The following is a 24,711-nucleotide window of genomic DNA, read 5'->3' as shown; positions in this document are numbered from 1 at the left end:
TGCAGGCTACTCTATGTATTCCATACATAATAGGTTTTAACACAGGGAAAGGGAGGGAGGCCGGCTTCCATGATCACTGGCATTACCAGGAAAGCAAAGTTGAGGACAACCTTCACCCAGAATTTCAGCTTGCAGCAACAAAGCCCATGGTTCTCAGTGGGTCACCCCAAGAACCTCTGGAGGCCCCCAGCAACCATCTCAGTCTGCAGCCTCATGCAGACAATCTTCAAGATACATCTGGAAGCTACTTCCAACTCTATACCTGCTCAGGGGACTAACCGCAACTCCAGAGAAGGCTACCCCCCACCTTTTCTCTTCTTCCTTCTAAAGCTCATAAATTCCCCTCATTTTCAGACACTGACATGGAACCATGGGAGAGGGAGGTTCTCAGAATTGTAGTTTCAACCTCTCTGTGAGTCAGACAATTGAACATATCATCTTCAGTGTAACACTGGTGACTTAAGAGTGATGTCTCGCTGTTAGAAGAATTTTGTTCTTATTCATATAATATAGTGATATATCAAATATGCATGCATGCAAGTACGTTGTTTCAGTTGTGTCCAACTCTGTGCGACCCCAAGGACTATAGCCTGCCAGGCTCCTCTGTCTATGAGATTCTCCAGGCAAGAATACTGGAATGGTTTAGCAAGCCCTCCTCCAGGGGATCTTCCTGACCCAGGGATCAAACCCGTGTCTCTTACTTATGTCTCCTACATTGGCAGGTGAGTTCTTTACCACTCAGCACTACCTGGAAAGCCCACACAAAATATTTGGAACTCTGTTCTAGAATGATGTGACTATGAGCTATAATTCTTGTCCAGAAACAGACTCAGTGCCCCCGCCCACCCGGGAATGCACTTCTGGACCACATGTGGTAAGTCATTAGGGCCAATACTCAGTTATACCTGGTCTGCAAGATAACAGAGCATCCAGGTCTAGTTCACTCTTATTAAGATGTTTGTGCTCGAACCTCCCAAACACCGTATTTGGTTTGTAGCTGACCTGTGAGCTTCCCTGGTGGCTCAGACAGTAAAGAATATGCCTGCAATTCAGGAGACCCAGGTTCAATTCCTGGGTCAGGAAGATCCCCTGGAGAAGGGAATGGCAACCCACCACAGTATTGTTGCTTGGAGAATCCCATAGACAGAGGAGCCTGGTGGGCTACAGTCCATGGGGCTGTAAAGAGTCGGACACGACTTAGTGACTAACATACACAGAGGTGACCTGTATTAGCTCCAGCAACTCTAGGCTATACTGGATGATGCTCTTATTTTGGTCCCAGCCTAGGTTCTGCTCCTAATAGTAAAGGTTAAGGAACTGACATGCCTGTGTATACACTGATGTGACCTCTTTAGTCCAAAAGAAACATTTTAAGAGCAGGGATGACATCACTTTCACTCTTACCTCTCTTCCAAAACAAACAAAAATGATATATGTTACATTCCTCCTGAAAATAGTTCCACCCACAGCAACTCATGTTATTCAAGATAAAACTCTAACTCTCAAGCACTGCATTCAAAAGTCTTTGCCCACATCCTTCCAATCTATCTCCTGAATTCATCTCCTTATGTTTTTGACAGAGACTACTTTGTTACGCTTTTGTACTGATGCTCACACAGTCCCTTCTACCTGGGATGTTCTTATCTAGAACATTTTTGTCCTTAAAAATTCCCTTCACAGAGCCAAGTCTGGCACTCTGTGATGACTTGGAGGGATGGAGTGGGGGGAGCAGAGGGAGATTCAGGCAAGAAGGGATATATGTATAATTATGGCTGATTTGCATTGTTATATGGCAGAAATCAATACAATATTACAAAAATTTAAAAACAAACAAAAATATGCCTTTTTCCCATTTCAAGAAAACCCAAAACACTCCCCTTACAACTTTCAGAGAAAGCACAAAATATCACTTTAGCCTGAAAATTCTCTAAAATATGGCCTTTTTGCCCTGAATTAATTGTGATCCTTGTTTCTACAACACCAGTGTGCACTGTCTGTACATTTTAGTAGCAGTTTTCACACTGAATTTTAATTGTGCAGATAAGATACATATCCTATTAGATAGTTATATCCTTGAGAGTAAAATAACCGACAATTTAATCTTTAGATTTTTATCACCAAGGGGATTACGCTCAATAAAGTTTTAATTGTCTGAAATGAATAAAAATCTGACACGTGTAATACTTCAGTTTACAAAATACTTCCACATGCATTATTTCACTTAATCCTTATCACAACCCAATGAGGCAGATGTCTTTATTATTTCCATATTCTAGATGAGGAAGTTAAAGCGGCAGGTTATTTAGGATCTGCTCAGCACACCAAACACTCACCATAAATACTCTGATGGATGGCTCAATGCAGACAATTGCTCCCAGCTCCCAGTGCTTTTACAGAAAACAAAAACTCACAGTCTTCATTGCTGAACTTGGTGTCAACAGCCTGTACTTTCTATATGTGGTACAATCATTCAAAACTCAAGACTCATATTTTCAATCTTTCATTACAACTTCCTACACAAATATGCCTTAATCTACGCTTTTGACCTCATCTTGGTTACCTTTCCTGTAAAGTTAGTATCATAACACTGATGCACTTGTCAAGTCTCCTGAATTCTGATAAGATTGAAATAGCATTTACCACATTTTAGCCATCCCTTAAAATTCAGGGGCTGTATAAATGTAAATGTCACTGTAAAAAGATGGGGATGCAGCTATAGAATGTGTTTCTTATTTCAACATGAACGATTCCCTCTGTTGTCATCTGATAAGATTTTCCTACTTTGCTGTTTATTTAGATAAAATTATAGGCAACTTTGGTAAAAGATGGAATATTTGAGTATACATATGAATAGAGACAGGCCAGAAAACCTTGAATATGACTATTTTGCTGAAATGTGGCATACAAAAAGGTTGTGAATAAAAACTGGCCAAAGTTCTGAAGGACTGTTACTCTGCAGCCCAGACACATTGAATATTCCTAGAGTAATTAGAATTTATGCCTTCTAGTTTCCCAAGTCAGTTGCGTCAGGAACTTCTTGATCAATGGCATGGGTTCTGCATGTTAACGCACCTCAGTTGTGTCCAACTCTTTGCAACCTTATGGACTGTAGCCCACCAGGCTTCTCTGTCCATGGGATTCTCCAGGCAAGAATACTGGAGTGGATTGTCATGCCCTCTTCCAGGGGATCTTCTCGACCCAGGAATTGAACCCAGGTCTCCTGTCACTCCTGCACTGCGGGCAGATTCTTTACTGCTAAGCCGCCAAGGAAGCCCTTCTAGATTAATGGACACATGTCCAAATCTCCAGCCCACTACTGATCTTTATGCACCTCCCTAAGCACTGGCATCTTCCTCTGTAAAGCAGAAATAAAAGAAGTACCCTTCTCCTAGGGTTCTTTCGTGAATGCCATATGATGGAGAAGGTAAAGCTTAGCACAGTGCCTGAAACATACTCAGTGTCGAATTAATACTGTTATGATACCCTGTGGTGGGAATAAAATAACAGGAGCAACATAAACAGAATGGGTTCAGAATGCCAAGGAACTAGGCACCCTGCTTGACATTTCATTTCTTTTATACAAAAACTCTGAAGTCAGTTTCTATAGCATCTCCACTTTACAGACAAGGAAACTCCAGTCTAAACGGTGGGTGATTTGGAGGTCTTTCCTATCGTTTAGTCTTTAAGTTGTATCTGACTCTTTGCGACCCTATGGGTTATATCTGCAGACTTCTCTGTGTATTGTGGGGGGAAGGCAATGGCACCCCACCCCAGTACTCTTGCCTGGAAAATCCCATGGATGGAGGAGCCTGGTGGGCTGCAGTCCACGGGGTCGCTAGGAGTCGAATGCGATTGAGCGACTTCTCTTTCACTCTTCACTTTCATGCATTGGAAATGGAAATGGCAACCCACTCCAGTGCTCTTGCCTGGAGAATCCCAGGGATGGGGGAGCCTGGCGGCCTGCCGTCTGTGGGGTCGCACAGGGTCAGACATGACTGAAGCGACTTAGCAGCAGCAGCAGCAGCAGTAGGCAAGAGTACTGGAGTGGGCTGCCATTTCCAGGGACTCCTTCCCTGCATCTCCTGCATTGGCAGGTGGGTTCTTTACCACTGAGCCAACTGGGAAGCCCAGTTTGGAGGTCTTACTCAGGCACTATTATCTCTCATAGGTGGCACTGCCGACAATTCACTATTGTACAGTCAGCCACTTACCCTTTGCCTTTTTAGTCTTCTTTACACCAGGCATCTGTTTTAGACTTCCCACTCTCCATCTGCTATTTTGAAGTCATGCAAAAAACTATGCAAATGGAGATGTTTTTTCCTTTTAATGCCCTCTGGATGGATCCTGAAGTCCTAAGAGCTATGAAGCCCACTTGTAAATCATCATCAACTATCAGCCTCCCATCACTTTATCTCTGCCTTACTCCTTGAGCTTTACTGGGTGGAAACTGATTGGCACAGCATTGTCTATCAGCTTGACACTTCAGGGTATTAAACCATGGGGTGAAATCAAGCTGCAGATACTAGCGGCTCCCGCAGTGTTGTGATAAAACTTAAATTACAATTCAGAGAAGGCACTGTAGACACTGTATGAAAATGCCTGGGTGCTTACATGCAGTGAGAGGAAACTTGAAACCACAGCTTACAGTCTCACTGAACTTGCAAGGCAAACCACTTCACATGAATGTGCATTCAAAATATATAACAAAATGGCAATAGATGCTTCTGCAAAAACTTGCAAAATATTAAATATGGATAAAGGATCTCGGTTAATTTAGATACCACAGGTGTTTGGGTTTTAAAGTGCTATAAGCATTAATATTCATTATGGAAATATGATTTGATAACCAGAGAAGGAACAGGAACAAAGCTTTGGCGATAAGAGGAAATTATCTTCTCAGTGTTCAGGGAACATTTTGCTCTTCATTTTCACAAGTCAGAGTTGACACTAAAAGTTATGTTCCCTTTAGACTGAATTTTCTTCTATAAAAGTGCTCTTTTCATAGCTCGATTCTTGTGTTTTTATTTTAGCTATTACAATATAATTGATTCTAGTCAAATGCATATCATAGACATTATCATTGATAGCTGGAGGGTGTTCAATCCAAGAAACTTTCCAATGGGAAAGAGGAGTCAAGTGAATAGAACAGCAAAATAATTTCTATTAGCTTCTTTTCAAGTTGGAAATGGTACATACTCCATTTTCAGTTTTTCTGAATCCATGCTCCATTGGGCCATATCAGTTTTCACCTTTAACATCAGCCAAATAGATTTGAAAGGAGATAAATTGAGATTCAAAGGATAATATAGTTTTTGAGGGTATAATAAAGCCCACTGAAATGAATTGAATAGCAGCTTGGAGCAGTGTGAATTTTTTTTTTAATACATGGAATTGGTGTCTGTTAGAGCCACTTATTTAAAGGTCTTCCATATTTTATCAGAAACTGATACTTGAAAGGATTTATAGCATTGCCAATAGAATCTTAGAGCTAAACTACTGTGTTTGGGGAAGTATTCAGTTTTAACTCATTTTCTTTTATATCATGGTAACAAATCATTAACAAATGCATGGTATTTTTCCTTAAATACTCACTACAGAAACACACAGAATCCTAAGCTTACAATGTTTTAATCATTATGTTTTCTCTTTCTTACTTTTCTCCTTACTAGAAAAACATGTGGCTTCTAAGAGTAATTATCTGACAGGCATTCATAGCTAGGACTCTTTGATACATTGAATTTGGGAAAAAAAAAAAATAAAACACAAACTCCTAAAATAAACCTTTGAAGTGAATCCGCTATTTTCTTCTTCTAGGTGCAACTAAGATAATTGCGGCATCCAAAGTCCATAACGACATTAGCCCTCATATCTCTATTTTCTGTCCATGTCATTGATCTGCCACTCACTATGTGACCTTGGGCAAGGAGCATTCTTTTGGTGCTTCAGTGTGGATTAGGGAACTGAAAACAGATAATTTTTGTATAACCACAGACAGCACTTCAAAGGAGAAAAAGCACTGGGATAGCAGGGCAGCGTCTGTTTTATCAGTGGCCACTGGGCTGCCTCCATCCCATGTCCTGACTCCCTCTGGGGAACTTTATTTCAGTGGCTTTGTGCCCAGGTATATCTTCAGAGATAAGGAAGATCCCCAGTGAACTCTGCAGCACTTTGCTGGAGCATCTGTCCTGTATACTGGTGTGAACCTATCTATTTTGTGGATTTTAAATTTCCAGTTATCTATTATATGATTGGAGTTGTTGTTACTGTTTAGTCACTGAGTCGTGTCCGACTCTTTTGCAACCCCATGTACTATAGCCTGCCAGGCTCCTCTGTCTATGGGATGTCCCAGGCAAGAATACTGGAGTGGGTTTCCGTTCCCTTCTCCAGGGGATCTTCCCAACCCAGGATTCTTTACCATCTGAACCACTAAGGAAGTCCCAGGTATAAATGATTGCTAACAGCTTAAAAGTCTGCTTTTTCAGACAAAAAAACATGGCACCAAAGACAAGATTCAGGCAATAGTTGGTGAGCTAGCTTTTTTGGAGGAAACAAGGATGGCTACCAATTCTACTTATTTGATAAATATCACTTTCATTCTCTCCTCTCCCAAGAAAGAGAAACCCAGGAGTATCCCATATATTAAACACACACACACACACACAGAGTGTGCAACTATTGGCATAGGAAATGGATAAGCAATTGGTTGTTCACTAGTCTAGTTAATGTGGTCAAATTGGAGGATATATGCTGATGCAGTCTCCTATGTACTTTCATGGAAACAAAATCACACAGGAAATTAAGATCATCTTAATAGGTGAGGAGATCTACTGTTTGATTTTTATCAGATTCAGGGAGAGACTCACTTGCCGAAACCTCTGCTCTAGAGGCTAAGGTAAATTGTCACCACTGGCCAGCAGAGATACTGGGCCTGTGGGATGGCAACAGGCACAGGAAGGGAGCCTGCTGATCTGGGGCTCCTCTGAGCTACAGTTCTTACCACCAACCAGCACATCCATGGACCTCAGGTTATATTTTCTGGGCTGCCGGCAATAGGCAGGTAACTTGCCAACAGGAGGCATATATTAGTTAATCAAGTAGAGATGTTGTGCAATAAGTTTTCTACGATCAGGAATTGGAGGACGAACCAAATTCACCGCTGCTTGAGTAATGTTATTTTGTCGAACACCTTAGATTTTCTAGGCAAAAGGGATCGCTTAGGCCATTCATTCTCAAAGTATGATTCTCCAAGCCATTTGCATCCACATGGATATTAGAAATGTAAATTATCAGGCCGTACTCCAGACCTAGTGGACTATTACAGGAATGCTAATGGCGGTGCTAGCAATTTATGGTCTGGCTATCTAGATGATTCCGATGTATATTCAAGTTTGAGAAGCATCAGCATAGGCAGCTTTATGAAGTTCAGTGAAAATTTTGAAACTAATATCCAGGGCCAAGTCCCACTTATAATTCATTGCAAGTCACAGAACATAAGGTCTGTTCAGATTTATTGAGTGCCAAGAGCAGGGCCAATTCTCGTGTCTCAGTGTCTAGACTCATTGGTGAGTAATGTACACAGAAATGTAGCTTTCACACAGGGCTTAGCAACCATGACTCATAGGTGATATTGAGTTCACCGTATGTTCTTGTAAATAAAGTTTTATTGGAACACACCCATTTATTTATTATACTTAGTGTCTATGTTTTCACAGAGCAATGGCAGAGATGAGAAGCTATGGTAGAGACCTTGTAACAGGTAAGGAGAGTTGCATAACATGATGAGAAAACTTGCAAGAACATTGCATGAAATTCCACTATTAGATTCATACCTAGTCTATAAATATGTTAAGTGTCCCTACAATGATTATACAGAGTACCATCAGCCAAAACTGTTGTCTTTTTGGGAATGAACATATATAAAATTGGGCTATTTTAGAAGGCTATAGCAAGAGCCCAAGAAGATGGGGCTAGCTTGGTAAAAATTGGTTGGGAAAGAAAAGAGAAGAAACAGGTTTGGAATAGAACTGGCAAATACATATGTTGCAACTTAACTTCTCACGCAAAAGACAGACATAAACAACCAATCTCAATGCTTCTATTCTCAGAGCTCTAATTGGCCCTTATGACTGTTTTTTATACAGTCTCTAGGCAGCCACTATGGATCTTCTGGAGATGGTGCTTTAGAAGAACTTATTACCTGGATTCCTGTTCTTGGATTAAAGGATAAAATTGGTAAGGGCTGACATGAGGTGCTCTCTAGACTTCATGTGGGGAAATTTTGGGTAACCCAGGAGGGTTCTCAGGGAGGAGAGATCACCTATGAAGAGTATTAATGAGAAAAGAGGAGATAGAAGGGAAAGCAAATTCCAGGCACTTTCATATACACTGTTTCAATAATCCTCTCTCTATGCTCCCACAACTTAGATACCACCCTCTTTCAGGCTACCCATAGCTCTTGAGTAACTTGCTGGAGGGAGGTAACACAGCCAGTCAGTAATATAATGAACCACATCCTATCTGACACTGTTGCAGCAGCTGCTGCTGCTAAGTCGCTTCAGTCGTGTCCAACTCTGTGTAACTCCATAAACGGCAGCCCACCAGGCTCCGCTGTCCCTGGGATTCTCCAGGCAAGATCACTGGAGTGGGCTGCCATTTCCTTCTCCAATGCATGAAAGTGAAAAGCAAAAGTGAAGTCACTGAGTCGTGTCCAACTCTCAGCGACCCCATGGACTGCAGCCTACCAGGCTCCTCCATCCATGGGATTTTCCAGGCAAGAGCCCTGGAGTGGGGTGCCACTGCCTTCTTCGAATCTGACACTAAAGCCCATATTTTTCTGCTGCAGCTTCTATCACTATACTGGTTTGCCTAAGGCTGTAGTATTCTTAAATTTCACATCTGAAAATGAACTTGACGGTATGGTATATCTGAATGAAGGCCTCAGAGAGACAGAGACAGATAGTTCAGTGATAACAGCAGACCTACAGAGACAGAGAAAGGTAGAGAGAGACTGGCTGGGAACACAGTTCAGAAAGTATATGCATATTTCTTCTAAAAGGAGAAAGTAAACAACAACAAAGACCTTTAACATCAACCTTTCACTAAATAAGCAAGATGGAAAAGGCCCAGAATAAACGTAGCCTTTATACACAGCATGAGAAAACATCTGCTGCCTCATCATACCCAGGAGACAAGACAAATATTCACGTACAAATCCTTCATTCTCTGGAGAGCATACTAACAGTGTGGTGGCTGATGATAGACAGGAGGAGTTAAAAAATAAACTTTCCCAAAACTCTGGAGAGACAGGATCAGAGGTAGATTTTATGGAGAGGTGAGAACTGTCAGGAAGGCCCAGCTACTCTGAACTAGCATCCATCGTAGGGACCAGTTTTCCTAAAACAGCATCTTTTGAAAATTATTCCTTTGATCTAAGCATTGCCCTCTTCTAGACTGCTTTTTTAAGGTAAGTAAATTAAAAAAAAAATCACCAGTGATTGAATGAGAAAGGGTGAGCCGTAATGTCTTGCCACATAAATTTTAATTTTTTCAGTATTATACACAATGCAAAACACCTGAACCATCCTTACTTGCCTTTACAATTGTACCAAATTCTGTCTTATAGATACCATAACACTATGCCAGTGTTAATCAGATGTGTTTCCCAGAATACTCATTCCACATAATTTTCTTTGATTAACAGGTAGAATGGTAAAAAAAAAAAAAGTAAGTGTAGAAAATGTTACCTGTTTTATTCCTTTCATAAACATATGGCAATCAGTTACAAGTCATAGATGGCTCTGTGAAGCCCTGCAGTAATGGGATTTAACCAATTTTTGCCGAAATGTATATGTCCAAGAGCCTTCACTCCTACTCCCCACTATTAGCATGCATTAGAAATCTGGGACACAGTCCGGGAAGTTGGCCTATCATAATATAATCCCTAGCTCTTCTTTCCATTTACAGCTTTTTTTTCTTAATCTGAAGCTTTGATGGCTACAAGCATGCCTATGACTTTACTGTCCATTAGAATTCCCTGGGTGTGCATGCTTACTCATTCAGCCATGTCTGACTCTTTGAGACCCTTTGAACTGTAGCCCCCCTGGCTCTTCTGTCCATGGGAATTTTGAATTACCTGGGAGATTTTTACAAAACAGTTTTGTTGACATTGCTCTGGATCGGTTATTCTAAGGACTGGTGAGGACTCCAGACTTCTATATCTTACAGTCTGAAAAATAACTTAAGAATTGTTTCTAAGATTATATTTTGTGCTATAAAGGGAATAAAAAGCTATCTGCCTTAGAAAGCCCGAGTTTTGATCACAAAATGACCTTATCTTGGTGGATTTGATAAAATCAGAGAACAGAACATCACAAATGTTAGCTTCTTTGGGGCTTGCCAGACGCTAGATTCTTTGCAGTGCAGTGCAGTGCTTGTTGTTGGTTATGTCCAACTCTTTGCAACCTCATGGATTGTAGCCCACCAAGCTCCTCTGTCCATGGAATTTTCCAGGCAAGAATTGTGGAATGGGTTGCCATTGCCTCCTCCAGGGGATTTTCCCAACCAGGGATCGGGATCAAACCCACATCTCTTGCATCTCCTGTACTGGCAGGTGGATTCTTTACCACTGTGCCACATGCGAAGCCTATAACAAGATACAACAAATACAGCTACTGTTCTAGTGTCTATTTATCTTCTGTCAGGAACTCCTGATGAATATTGAGAGAAGATAGACAGAATTCAGAGATGACTCCAAAGTTTTGGGCTTGTACTGTTAGATGGGGAGGACTGTCATTAACCAAGAAGGGAAAGAGCGGAGGAAGAATGAATGAAAGGGGAAGTGGGGAAGATCAGGAGATCAGTTTCTGACATTTTAGGTTTGCGATGCTTTATCATAGAGTTCATGGTAAAGATCTGAGGTGGGTATAACTGTTTTAAAATCAAAGAGAGAGAAAAGGAGTTATTTATTTTTTGCGTTCCGCAAATACATGCATACTTACTAATTTACACAATGGTGCATAACTGATTACTCCTTAACACATGTGACAGCACTATCTCCAAGGCTTCTTCATGGTATAAAATTCTGATTTAATTTTATGCCAAAACTAGTAAAAAAAAATACTAAGGCCTCAAGACCTATAAGTATTCAGTGTGTGTGTGTGTGTGTTAGTTGCTCAGTTGTGTCTGACTCTTTGTGATCCTGTGGACGGTAGCCCACCAGGCTCCTCTGTCCATGGAATTCACCAGGCAAGAATACTGGAATGGGTTGCCATTTCCTTCTCCGAAGTATTCAGTAATTGCCTTATAATTCTAAACTGTGAGTTGCTTCCTTAAGTTTTCCCTTGTACTAGTCACCTAAGACACTTTCATAGCTTCCAGTCTCAGCTAGCCAAGCTTGTAATTAGTTGCTCTTTAAAATGGGTTCATTAATCCTTTCAAGTTTTTCTCTGCTATTTGCTATTGACTACAAATGTTTCTACTTGGCCTGATGTCCAGTCAAATGGTTTCTTCTACTGCTGAGAGCTTGAAACTTTTGTGTGGAAATGAATGGCTGAAGGGCTTTTCTAATGAGCTAGGTGAAGTCATTGCTGGTTTTCACTTGGTCACTCAGAGTTCCTCTTTGTCTGTGAGAGAACATCTGACTAACCATTTGTTTCATTGTTCAGATAACTCCTTCTAATAACAAATGACATACGGCATGTCTTTTAAAAGAGAAATTCTTTCCTTCTCTCAGGGGCATCATCTCCTGACTCGTCAACATCACATTTATAAACAGCCCCTTTTTGTTAGTGGCCACACTCTCTCACCACCAGCTCCTAGAGGAGAAACACTGTGGTGTGAGGCGTGATGAGGCCAGGGGCAAGAGATTCGAGGCTCCCATGTTTCCTATAAATTTGCCTGGGAAAAACTCTGCTCCAGGAAAGCAAAACTTACTATTGTCTTCTTCTCTATAACCAAAACTTGGGAGGAGTGATTTTTTTTTTTTTCCTACCACTGTTAAGATGACAGGAATTTCCTAGACATTCCTGATGGTTTCTAAGAATAATGTCTGGAAGAGGGGAGAAGCTGAGGAGAATGCAGCAACAGTCACCATATCAATAGCGTATGATTCTCTATTCCTAGAATTCAGAAATAATGTCAAAGGGGTTTTCTAGGCTGGAAAGGTGCCACTATCATTTAGGTATGCATACCATGACAAAATACGTGCCAAACTTAAAACAAAGGACTTTCAAACTGATGTTTGGAACGCAATCCATCCTTAGTTGCTCATAAGGAAAAAAAAATATGTCTTAAGAAATTGCTTAAGATTGGGAAAGGGGGTTAGGAAAAGAAAACACCAATACAGTATAATGACACATATATACGGAATTTAGAAAGATGGTAATGATGACCCTGGATGCGAGACAGCAAAAGAGACACAGATGTATAGAACGGACTTTTGGACTCTGAGGGAGAGGGAGAGGGTGGGATGATTTGGGAGAATGGCGTTGAAACATGTATACTATCATGTAAGAAACGAATTGCCAGTCTATGTTCGATACAGGATACAGGATGCTTGGGGCTGGTGCATGGGGATGATCCAGAGAGATGATATGGGGTGGGAGGTGGGAGGGGGATTCAGGATTGGGAACTCATGTACACCCGTGGTGGATTCATGTCAATGTATGGCTAAACCAATACAGTATTGTAAAGTGAAATAAAGTAAAAGAAAAAAAAATGGGTCTGAAGGTTTGTATCAATTAAACAGAGAATCATGGCAAAGATTAGAGGCTTTGTCCTAGAAAGTTCACATTCTGAGGCCAATTTTTGTATTAGCTATAGGCTGTCCTCCAGGTTCAGAACAAATTTCCTGAGATTACTCTTCTGTATCTTCCCAAGCCACACAAAGTGAAAGAAAACCAGAGCACCAGTGATTTTTCTAATGTTAATTAGGAGTGAAAGAAGCAAAACTTAATAGGTGATTAAATTTTAATGCCTCAATGAGTGCCTAACATTCCATGGATAACAGAAAGCTTAAAAGGTGTTGTGATCAAGTCAGCCACTCTTGTGCGGTGTGTATGAACTCTCACATGGTGTGTGTAAAAAGGGTGGTGAGTAGTCATGAGGGAAAAACAGAGTGAAGAGTTGAGGAAAAGAAAAGTGAAACAGTATTCTCTATTATTAAGAAAGGCCTGCTTAAAGAGAGTGCTGTGAACCAAAGCTCTCTTAGTCTACTGTCCATGGAGCCCTTAAGCAGTGTCTCAGACTGTACCGTTACAAATTTTCCACATCTTTAACAAACTTAGAAATTCTGATTCAGTATGGGCAAGGAAATCATGTTTTCAGTCGTCTCCCCAGGTCTACAATGAATATGATGCCACGTTACAGCTTGCCTATACCTTCAGAATTTCTGAGCTGATCTGTCTATAAATAGTGTTAATAAACACCCCAGACTATAAAATTTAGGATGTATGTGCCTTTTCCTTAGGAGGAAATCCGTAGCTTATGCAGCATCTCACGAGGTTCCACGATCTCCCTAATATGCTAAAAACAGAAACCACCACAATAAAAAGAACTGAGTGAAGGAAATCATAGTTGCTGGAATTTGCAGCTTTTCTATTAATTCAATCTGCAGGTGAAGGGAAGACATTCATCACAAGGAGTTGGGGAAGGGCAAACCAAATAAGGACAACTTAACTGATAACACACACTTGTGCTAGTTATAGAATGATACTAAAAACTGTGAGAATTTAATAACTAAAGTACCAAACAGATATCTGCTCTTGCTGTTTAGCTCTGCACTGACCAAATAATCTGTAGTTGCATAAGCAGATGGAGTGAATTATCTTGCTCTTTGCCAGCCAGGTGCCAACTAGCATCTGAAGGCAGCCTGTCTTAAGCATCAAAGCAGCTGTTCAATCTTTCTTTCTTTCTTAATTTCTTTAAAATGATTGGCCAGTCTCCAATCACAGCCTCCTGAACAAAGGTTGAGAGAACACATGAGAAAGGTCCATGGCCAACTTGCTGTAGCCATGCAAGGCTGGGCTGTCTGCCAAGGAGACATCTCTGTGTAAAAATAGATAGATGAACGAAATAACTCCTCAATATTGTGGTAAAGGAAGGAGGTGTTCTAAAATCAAGTGTGCAGACTTCCACTTTTTTCGAAATGTCTATTTATAGGAAAGCTATATAAACTTACACTTATAGTTCGTAAAGCAAAAGCACTGATCTGTTGCTAAACTAGGATTCTTTACACCTGCTACTAAGTGACCTCACCTCATGCCTGCTACCTATGATTTCATTCCCCAACCAACATCTCACGAAATCAAATATCAGTTTTTGCCTAGGCCAGAAAAATATAATTTATCATTTTCAGTTTATTTATCTAGACTTTCCTTCCTTATTTTCTCTATCTTTCCTCCTTCTGTCTCTGCCTCTCTCCATGTCTTTTTTTTTTCTTTCCCCTCCACAAATATTTAATGAGCATTTATTATATACATGCTCAAAAGCAGAAACATGATATGAGCTTAGGAAAACAATATGGAATACATAAATGTCACTAATAACCTATATGATGAATATAATGGTAACATCTATATTTCATCTTTCTTGACCTGTCAGCAGCACTGAAAGATTTAACTACTCTCTCATTTGTGAAACAGCATTATCTTCTGACTTTCACAAAATTAGAATAAGACCTGATTTTCTTCTAATTCACTAGCTACTTGAAAATTAATTTTCTGGGTCTTCATCCCCTACCTGACCAGTAAATATTGTGTAAGTGCATGTCTTAGGGCACTTTCTGTTTTCTATCCAGCTATCTCCTCTACTCCTTGGACTTCATATACCATCTGGTAACTCAAATTTTCATATGTATCCTTGGACTCTCTCCTGAGTACTAGATTTGTATGTCTGACAGCCTACTTGATATCTGAATATATCTAAAAGGAATCTCAGTTTTAATACAATCAAACCTAAACTCCTATTGCCTCTTCCTCATTCTTCCTCATTGTAATAAATAGCACCACCATTTTCTAATTGTTCAAGTTTGGAATGTAGAAGTTATCTCTCAAATGGATGTGTATTTGTGTATATGTGTATGTGTGCTTACTAAGTCACTGCAGTCGTGTCTGCCTCTGTGCAACCCCAAAAACTGTAGCCCTCCAGGCTCCTCTGTCCATGGGACTCTCCAGGCAAGAATATTGGAGTTGGGTTGCCGTGTTCTCCTCCAGGGCATCTTCCCAACCCAGGGATCAAACCGGGGTCTCTTACATCTCCTTCATTGGCAGGTGGATTCTTTACTACTAATGCCACCTGGGAAGCCCCACATATGTTTATATGTATATTCATGTACGGGGCTTCCCAAGTGGCTCAGTGGGTGAAGGATCTGCCTGCCAGTGCAGGAGATGCAGGTTTATTCCCTGGATCAGGAAGATCCCCTGGAGGAGGGCATTGCAACCCACTTCAATATTCTTGCTTGGAGAATCCCATAGGCAGAGAAGCCTGGTGGGCTACAGTCCATAGCGTCACAAAGAGTCAGACACCACTGGAATGACTAAATGCATATACTCATATATATATAAATATACTACACAGATGTGTATATTACATGCATATACACAATACATATATATATATAAATAGAGCTAATATTTTAGTATTTTTTCATATTCCCCACATATATCAAATAGGGACTCAGCAAATGTACATTGAAATAATTACTTAATAAGTCTTGAGCATAAACAACCTTCTTCAGAATAAATTCCAAATCACTGGGACCTTTCCTTTGTAGATATTTGCCTACATGACTCCTCGCTTATCAGCGGTCATGGTTCCTGCCTGTTTCCTTGGAGCCTCCTGCCAGCCTCCATTTTTTTTGTCTCCGGTATGGTATGCCGTGATTCTTGCACTGGCTTACAGGGACCTGTATCTTCTACATATAAATGAGAAACTAAAGTCAATTTGTTTCTACATAAATAAGTGTTACCATTGCAAGATCTATGGGTCAAAAAATTTTAAAACACTAAATGTTTATGCATATTACTGGTTTTATTTCTGATTAATCAGTTTACAAGAGTGGCCAAACTGGGTTCTCTTTTGACACAATGCATATAAAACAATATTTTATATATGCTCTTGGTTGCATCATTTTGAAAATGCGCTTTTCTATTAAACAGTTTTGTCTTTGAAGCTGTTGCTTCCTTCCCATGTGGTATTAAAAAAAAAATGATCAATTTCAACTGTACCCATTAAGCCACATACTAAATACATTAAGGGCAAGAGATAATTAGGAGACAGAAAAGAATCTAACTAGTTGTCATAATATATGCTGCCGAATTGTTCATATTTGATGATTACTGACTTAGTAGAAATTTAATTTATTCCTAGAGGAGTCAAGATGCAAAGATAGATTACCCTGATACTCTCAAAAATTTATGCTGGAAGTTCAAATGGTTTCTGAAACTTTTTATGCTGCGACTAACAATATTATTATAAATATGGTTTCTACCCCATTGCTTTTTCTCAGAATAGTTCCATTCATTTTTAATATAACAGATAGATTTACAGATATCAAGGGTATCTTCCATTTACCATGCTATTTTAATAGAAAATATGATTAATTAGAAATTTCTAGTTCAAACTCACCATGTCACTATTCAATTTTCTTAGCTAAGTTACTTGAAATGTATGAAAAATGACTTAATGTCTCCTAAGATTTTTTAAATATTAAAAATATATAGAGACAAGAGATAAATTTACTTGAATGATTAGACACTCAAAATGTATTTTAAGTAGACAATGCTGTCTTTAATGTTCACTGCTATCGATAGAAAATTTTTTTAAAAAACGTTTTACTTACATGATCTCTACTTTTCAGCTTTCAGCAATGAAGGTTTTATTAATGAGACATATATATATAATGAGCAGGTTGTTAAAGAACCATGATTTAGCAAGTAAATGCAGCTTAATACCTTACAAACACACCTCACAAAGTGGTACCACAGTTTGTGGTATATTAGGGTTAAGACATATTTAAAGAAATATCAAAAGAGAAAAATGTAAAGAGTTTGAACTTTATAAAGTAAGCACTAAGTAAACATATATTATATAATTAGACAATGAAGGAAGGGAGAAAGTGGAAATATACCAATTACATCAAGATTCATAAAGGGCCAATAGATATTGTTTCAGGAAATATAAAATTAAAAGTATTATATAAAATTGTTGTTTTAAATTAACCACTAGAACTAAAATACAAACCATTTGTTCTGGTAAGTTATTGCTGCATAACAAATAATTTTGAAATTCATTGGCTTACAACAGTAACAGTCATCTTATCATTTCTGTTCTGTGGGTGGGGTATTTGGAAATGGCTCGCCAGCAGTGCTGATAAGGTCCCTTACGTGATTCCTATCATATGGAAGCTGGGGTTTGAAGAACGAAGGCTACAGTGAGTAGAGACTGTTCAGGTGCCCAGCTCTCTCTGCATGCTTTCTGTAAGCTAGCTGGCCTCCTTAAACTATGATAGTCTCAGCGCAGCCGGATGTTTACATGGAAGCTGCCATTTTCCAGAGTGAACAGCCCAAGAGAGTAGAGTGGAAGTGTGTAGAATTTTATGACTTTGCTTTGGAAATTGTATAGCACCTTTTTTACATTAATTTATTGATCAAGGTAAACAAAGCCCACTCCAGGCTTAAAGGAAGTAGACATGTAGGTTCTCCATCTTCCCAAAATGGGATTGTCAAAGTCCAGTTGTAAGAAGACCATATGGAATGAAAGATATTGTTGTGGCCATTGTTAGAGAAGACAATCTGTAACGTTTTCTATTTTATCCGAAGACATAATAATAAAAAAGATGGAATACAGACTATGAAATATGACTTAAAATATAGTAATAGTAGCTTACAAATAGCTGTGAAAGAAGAGAAGCGAAAAGCAAAGGAGAAAAGGAAAGATATAAGCATCTGAATGCAGAGTTCCAAAGAATAGCAAGGAGAGATAAAAAAGCCTTCTTCAGTGATCAATGCAAAGAAATAGAGGACAACAACAGAATGGGAAAGACTAGAGATCTCTTCAAGAAAATTAGAAATACCAAGGGAACATTTCATGCAAAGATGGGCTTGATAAAGGACAGAAATGGTCTGGACCTAACAGAAGTAGAAGATATTAAGAAGAGGTGGAAAGAATACACAGAAGAACTGTACAAAAAAGATCTTCACAACCCAGATAATCACGATGGTGTGATCACTCACCTAGAGCCAGACATCCCGGAATGTGAAGTCAAGTGGGCCTTAGAAAGCATCACTATGAACAAAGCTAGTGAAGTGATGGAATTCCACTTGAGCTATTTCAAATCCTGGAAGATGATGCTGTGAAAGTGCTGCACTCAATATCCCAGCAAATTTGGAAAACTCAGCAGTGGCCACAGGACTGGAAAATGTCAGTTTTCATTCCAGTCCCAAAGAAAGGCAATGCCAAAGAATGTTCAAACTACCACACAATTGCACTCATCTCACATGCTAGTAAAGTAATGCTCAAAATTCTCCAAGCCAGGCTTCAACAATATGTGAACCATGAACTTCCAGATGTCCAAGCTGGTTTTAGAAAAGGCAGAGGAATCAGAGATCAAATTGCCAACATTCGCTGGATCATGGAAAAAAGCAAGAGAGTTCCAGAAAAACATCTATTTCTGCTTTATTGACTATGCCAAAGCCTTTGACTGTGTGGATCACAATGCACTGTGGAAAATTCTTTAAGAGATGGGAATACCAGACCACCTGACCTGCCTCTTGAGAAACCTATATGCAGGTCAGGAAGCAACAGTTAGAACTGGACATGGCACAACAGACTGGTTCCAAATAGGAAAAGGAGTACGTCAAGGCTGTATATTGTCCCCCTGCTTATTTAACTTCTATGCAGAGTACATCATGAGAAACGCTGGACTGGAAGAAGCACAAGCTGGAATCAAGATTGCTGGGAGAAATATCAATCACCTCAGATATGCAGATAACACCACCCTTATGGCAGAAAGTGAAGAAGAACTAAAAAGCCTCTTGATGAAAGTGAAAGAGGAGAGTGAAAAAGTTGGCTTAAAGCTTAACATACAGAAAACGAAGATCATGGCATCTGGTTCCATCACTTCATGGGAAATAGATGGGGAAACAGTGGAAACAGTGTCAGACTATTGTTTTGGGCTCCAGAGTCACTGAAGATGGTGACTGCAGCCATGATATTAAAAGACACTTACTCCTTGGAAGGAAAGTTATGACAAACCTAGACAGCATATTGAAAAGCAGAGACATTACTTTTGCCAACAAAGGTCTGTCTAGTCAAGGCTATAGTTTTTCCAGTGGTCGTGTATGGATGTGAGAGTTGGACTGTGAAGAAAGCTGAGCGCCAAAGAATTGATGCTTTTGAATTGTGGTGTTGGAGAAGACTCTTAAAAGTCCCTTGGACTTCAAGGACATCCAACCAGTCCATACTAAAGGAGATCAGTCCTGAGTGTTCATTGGAAGGACTAATGCTAAAGCTGAAACTCCAATACTTTGGCCACCTCATGCAAAGAGTTGACTCATTGGAAAAGATTCTGATGCTGGGAGGGATTGGGGGCAGGAGGAGAAGGGGACAACAGAGGATGAGATGGCTGGATGGCATCACCGACTCGATGGACGTGAGTTTGAGTGAACTCTGGGAGTTGGTGATGGACAGGGAGACCTGGCATGCTGCGATTCATGGGGTTGCAAAGAGTCGGACACTACTGAGCAACTGAACTGAACTGAATAGTAGCCAACACTACATGCCACGTATATATCTAAATTCTTTACAAATATTAACCTAATTAATTCTCACAAAATCTGAAGAAAGATGACAGTAATATCATCATTTTATAGATGAAAGAATTGAGGCAAGAGAGAGAAAATAAATTGCCAATGTGTCGACAGCTAATTGATTGTTAAACTGGGATCTGAAGACAGGAGTCCTACTCCGGAGTGTATTCTCTCAATGTTTTAATCGTAATTGTCTCTTAAGAACAGAATTAAGACCTAGTGTAATAAAAAGTGGCTAAATTCAGTAGTTAGGAGGAAAATCTCCCAGATTCATAAAAAAGTAAACTTCAATTAAATGTACCTGAAAAATATATGTACAACAAAGTGACACCGAAACTAAGGAATGAAAAGAAAGGGTAAAACATACCTGCCAATATGAACAGCTACAATGAAACTTTAACTACGTTTAATTCAAAGCAAAAAACTCAAACAAAAGCAAAACCATGAGGAGGGTAGAATCCTCAGAGATCTAAAAATTGCTCATATCTATGCATCAAACAATATAACATTTATGTTCACAAAGCAAACTATACATGTATATGAACTAATCAACAGAAACACATTTATAGCAGAATTACTCTTGATCCTTAAAATACTATTTATTCTTCTTTTCATCCTTGACAGAGAAAATGGACTGAAATTAAAAAAGTAGAGATCACTAATAGGGAAAAGTAAACAAAAACACAAATATTTGCTTTCAGGAAATAAAGAGAAAAAAACATACTGTCTTACATAACTTTTGAGGCAAAATGTAAATGAATGACAGAATATTCAGAAAATAATACTGAACACACTACAAATCAAATGTATGGGTACCAGTTAACACAAAGATTCTAGAAAAATGTATGACATTTGATAGCTATGGGTTGGATGTAACTTAAATAATCTTGATGATTAGGTCCTCTCTATCCCTGTTTATTTTTGCCCATCTTAATACATCATGAAAGTAGTAAAAAAAAATTGAGAAATATATCTTTGGATAACAATATTGTTAGCAACAAAATAGGTAGACCATTATAATCTAATTCTAGAAAAATAGATAATAAGTATAATTATATGAAAAATATAAGAAATGATAATAGAAAAATAGCAAAAGAAACACGATGTGGAAAGACACTGAAAATACCACCTTTATCAACTCTAGACAAATAAATCTGAGAGTTTGGGTGAAATAGATAATTCTCTAGCAAAATAATCTTACCAGAATATATGAATTATTGTAGTAAATGAACTAGTTTACTGCGATGGTGGCTCAGAGGGTAAAGAGTCTGCCTGCAATATGGGAGACCTGAGTTTGACCCTGGGTTGGGAAGATTCCCTGGAGAAGAAAACGGCAATCCACTTCAGTACTCTTGCCTGGAAAATCCCATGGACAGAGGAGGCACCTGGTGGGCTACAGTTCATAGGGTTGCAAAGGGTCGGACATGACTAAGTGACTTCACTTTTTTTCAGACAGAACTGATCTCAAAATCTGGCACTAATATCGCCCCTCTCCAAAAATAAATGAATAAATTATTTTTTATAAATAATTAGTTTAGAGTCATGAAGGTTTTTCTAAGTATTATACAACAATGAAACTATTAAAAGGAAAAAAATGTATAAATTCAATGTATAAATATTCAAGGGAATTTTCATGGCATAAAAATTGTCAAAAAATAAATGGCAAGCCAGAAAAAAACATACAGTAAGTCTTCTACATATGGACCTTCAAGCTGCAAACTGTCAAAGATGTGAAGGTGCATGCTGGCCCCTATATGTCAGCTGCTGCACTGTACTACTGTGCTTTTCAAGGTACTGTACTGTAAGATTATATGTTTTATTTTTGTGTTTTTTTATGTATGTATTATTTGTGTGAAAAGTATTATAAACCCATTACAGTATAGTACAGTACTATATAGCCAATTGTGTTAGTTGGGTGCCTAGGCTAACTTTGGTGGACTTATTGGACTTACAGACACACTCTTGGAATGGAACTTAGCATGGAGAGGACTTACTGTATTTGGAATCCAGCCCACAAAGGACTAATTACCTTAAAGACCTCTTTCAAATTTTCCAGAAACAGATAACTGTCATAAAAGAAAGCACAATAGGCCATTGATCATCCTCATTCATTATAAGAGAAATGAAAAGTAAATCTACAGTGAGACACAATTTTTTTGCTTAATATACTGGGGAAAAATGAGAAAAGTTTAACAATATACTATTATGATAAAAGTGTTGGGAGACGTGTAAATGAGAAGGGAATTTGATTAAAATTTTGGGATGGCAATTTGGCATGCCTATCAAAATTACATGTAGACAGACTTTCACTGAAGCATTTTACTTCTTAAGAGTTAATCCCACAGATTTATATTTGAGGAATAACACAGAGAAATAATGGGAAGAATCTAACTATCCATCATTAGTGGTATCTCAAAGTAAATTAGTATGTTTTGTTTAAAATAAAGTGTGAGTTCTACATGGATGGACTTAGAGATTGTTATACTGAGTGAACTAAGTCAGAGAAAGAGAAATATCATATGGTATTGCTTATGTTATAAAACTGGGGCTTCCCAAGTGGCTCAGTGGTAAAGAATACTCTTGCTAAGCAGGAGACATGGGTTCAATCCCTTGGTTGGAAAGGTTCCCTGTATATACACATACCATATCTCATATTACATAACACTGCAAACTCCTACTGATTTATCTAACATCCCTCCAAGACTGTTACACATATTTATTCCCATGCCTACTTAGTACATTGCCTGGAACATAATAGTGGCTAATGAATGCTTCGTGATGAAGGCATGTTAGTCAATAAATATAAAGGTTATTTTTTTCAATATGTTCTGTACTTTGGAAGACAGTGGGCTATCTTTGTTCCTTTTGAGTTAATTCAGTTTGATTCTCACAATTCAAAAGAATGTCTCTCTTCCTGTCAATATCTGTCTCTGCTAATCTGAATTAACCGATATCTAGTAAATTTCCTATTCTCAAACTGACATTGCTGCTGCTAAGTCACCTCAGTTGTGTCCGACTCCGTGCAACCCCATAGACGGCAGCCCACCAGGCTCCCCTGTCCCTGGGATTCCACCAATGATAATAATAACAGTAACAATTACATAGTTATGACTTCCAGAAGTACAGACAAAAAGATAACCAAGCAAAGATTTTCGTGGTTATTTTGTGAGTTGAAATTCAGTTTTATGTATCAGGTGAATGGAAGTTAGAGAAAAAGACTTCCTGTGTAAAATGAAATTTAAGTATAAAATAAGCAAACAACAATCACAACAAAACACTCTCTCCAAAAGAAAAATACTCTTTCACAAGTAATACAGAGCTATTATGGGATATATGATGCAATAAATGTCTAAGCAATTGTAGTTCCTGCCAATAAGGGTTTAAAACTGCAAAACAGTGACTAAGATAACTTTTCCTCTAGAGTTATCTTAAGTAAAACGATAGTGTTCATGTCTAGGTTTGAGTTGGACCCAAATGACTTCTGAACCTTTCAGTTTCATGGCATCTGGTCCCATCACTTCATAGCAAATAGACGTGGAAACAATGGAAACAGTGACAGACTTTATTTTCTTGGGCTCCATATGTTTACTGCAGCCATGAAATTAAAATATGCTTGCTCCTTGGAATAATAGCTATGACAAACCTAAACAGTGCATTAAAAAGCAGATTTCTTTGCCGACAAAGATTCATATAGTCAAAGCTATGTCTGAATGTGTGGATGTGAGAGTTGTACCATAAAGAAGGCTGAGTGCCACAGAACTGATGCTTTTGAACTATGGTGTTGGAGAAGACTCCTGAGAGTCCCTTGGACTGCAAGTAGATCAAACCAGTCAATCGTGAAGGAAATCAATCCTGAATATTCATTGGAAGTGATGATGCTGAAGCTGAAGCTCCAACACTTTGGCCACCTGATGCAAATAGCTGACTCATTAGAAAAGGCCCTGATTCTGGGAAAGATTGAAGGCAGGAGGAGAAGGGGATGACAGAGGATGGTTGGAATGCATCACCAACTCAATGGACACGAGTTTGAGCAGGCTCTGATAGGTGGTGAAGGATAGGAAGGCCTGGTGTGCCGCATTCCTCGGGGCTGTAGAGTTGGACACGACTGAGTGAGTGAACAGCCACCACTTCTCAAACTTCCTTTCAGTTTCATGATTTTATTGCTTTATGAAAGATATAAAAAAGACCTCCAAATCTAGAAGAAATTTCTCTATGTTTCTGAGAAGAAACACACTGACTTTATTTTCATTGAATAAAAGAAAACTAGGTCATGGAGATTAGAGCAATGATTTTACCAAAGTAGAGACCATTTTCTTAGGGAAAAATCTAACATTTACATATAGCTTCAAAAATACAATCGCTTCTAAAAATTCAGGATTTAGTCAGAATACACTGTCAACAAAGATATGATTCACATTTTGAAAGATGTTCTAGATAAAAAATCAGCATGTAAGTTTAGTTGTTCTGTGAATTCAAATTTAATTGCAATAGATCTATTTAATATAGAAAGGATAGAAATGATACATAAGTAAATACCCTCCAAGTATCTATTTTGTACTACAAATTTCTGTACACTGAATAATATCAGCATTTAAAAATTCCTATGGTAAAATGTCAAAAAATAACATGAAAGTTATTCAAAGTGACTTTGGTTAAAAATAATAGATTAATTTTGATGTATTTAAATACTAAGGTGATTCTGCATATATATATATATTCTCCAGATATATATATTTATATATAACATAAATAAATCACTGTGAGAAAACCCTGCCCCAGTTACCAGCTTTAATTATTGGGCTGGAAGAGTCACGTTTTGAGGGTTTTTTTTTTCCCCCCCATTACTTCCTGAATTCCAAATCATACTACTATCATTGAGATTCTGAAGTCTCTGTTGTCATTTTTT

The 24,711-nt window shown here is 38.7% G+C and overlaps 1 pseudogene; it reads left to right on the top strand.

Annotated features, from left to right (window-relative positions):
- The first annotated feature begins 799 nt into the window (after positions 1-799).
- LOC128052671 (U1 small nuclear ribonucleoprotein C-like) overlaps positions 800-24,711 on the top strand; it is a 51,756-nt pseudogene continuing 27,844 nt past the window's right edge.

This window comes from Budorcas taxicolor, chromosome 8 (genome assembly GCF_023091745.1).
Source record: "Budorcas taxicolor isolate Tak-1 chromosome 8, Takin1.1, whole genome shotgun sequence".
Lineage (NCBI taxonomy): Eukaryota > Metazoa > Chordata > Mammalia > Artiodactyla > Bovidae > Budorcas > Budorcas taxicolor.
Note: the sequence above shows the minus strand (reverse complement) of the source record. Positions and strands in the feature narration are given on the sequence as shown.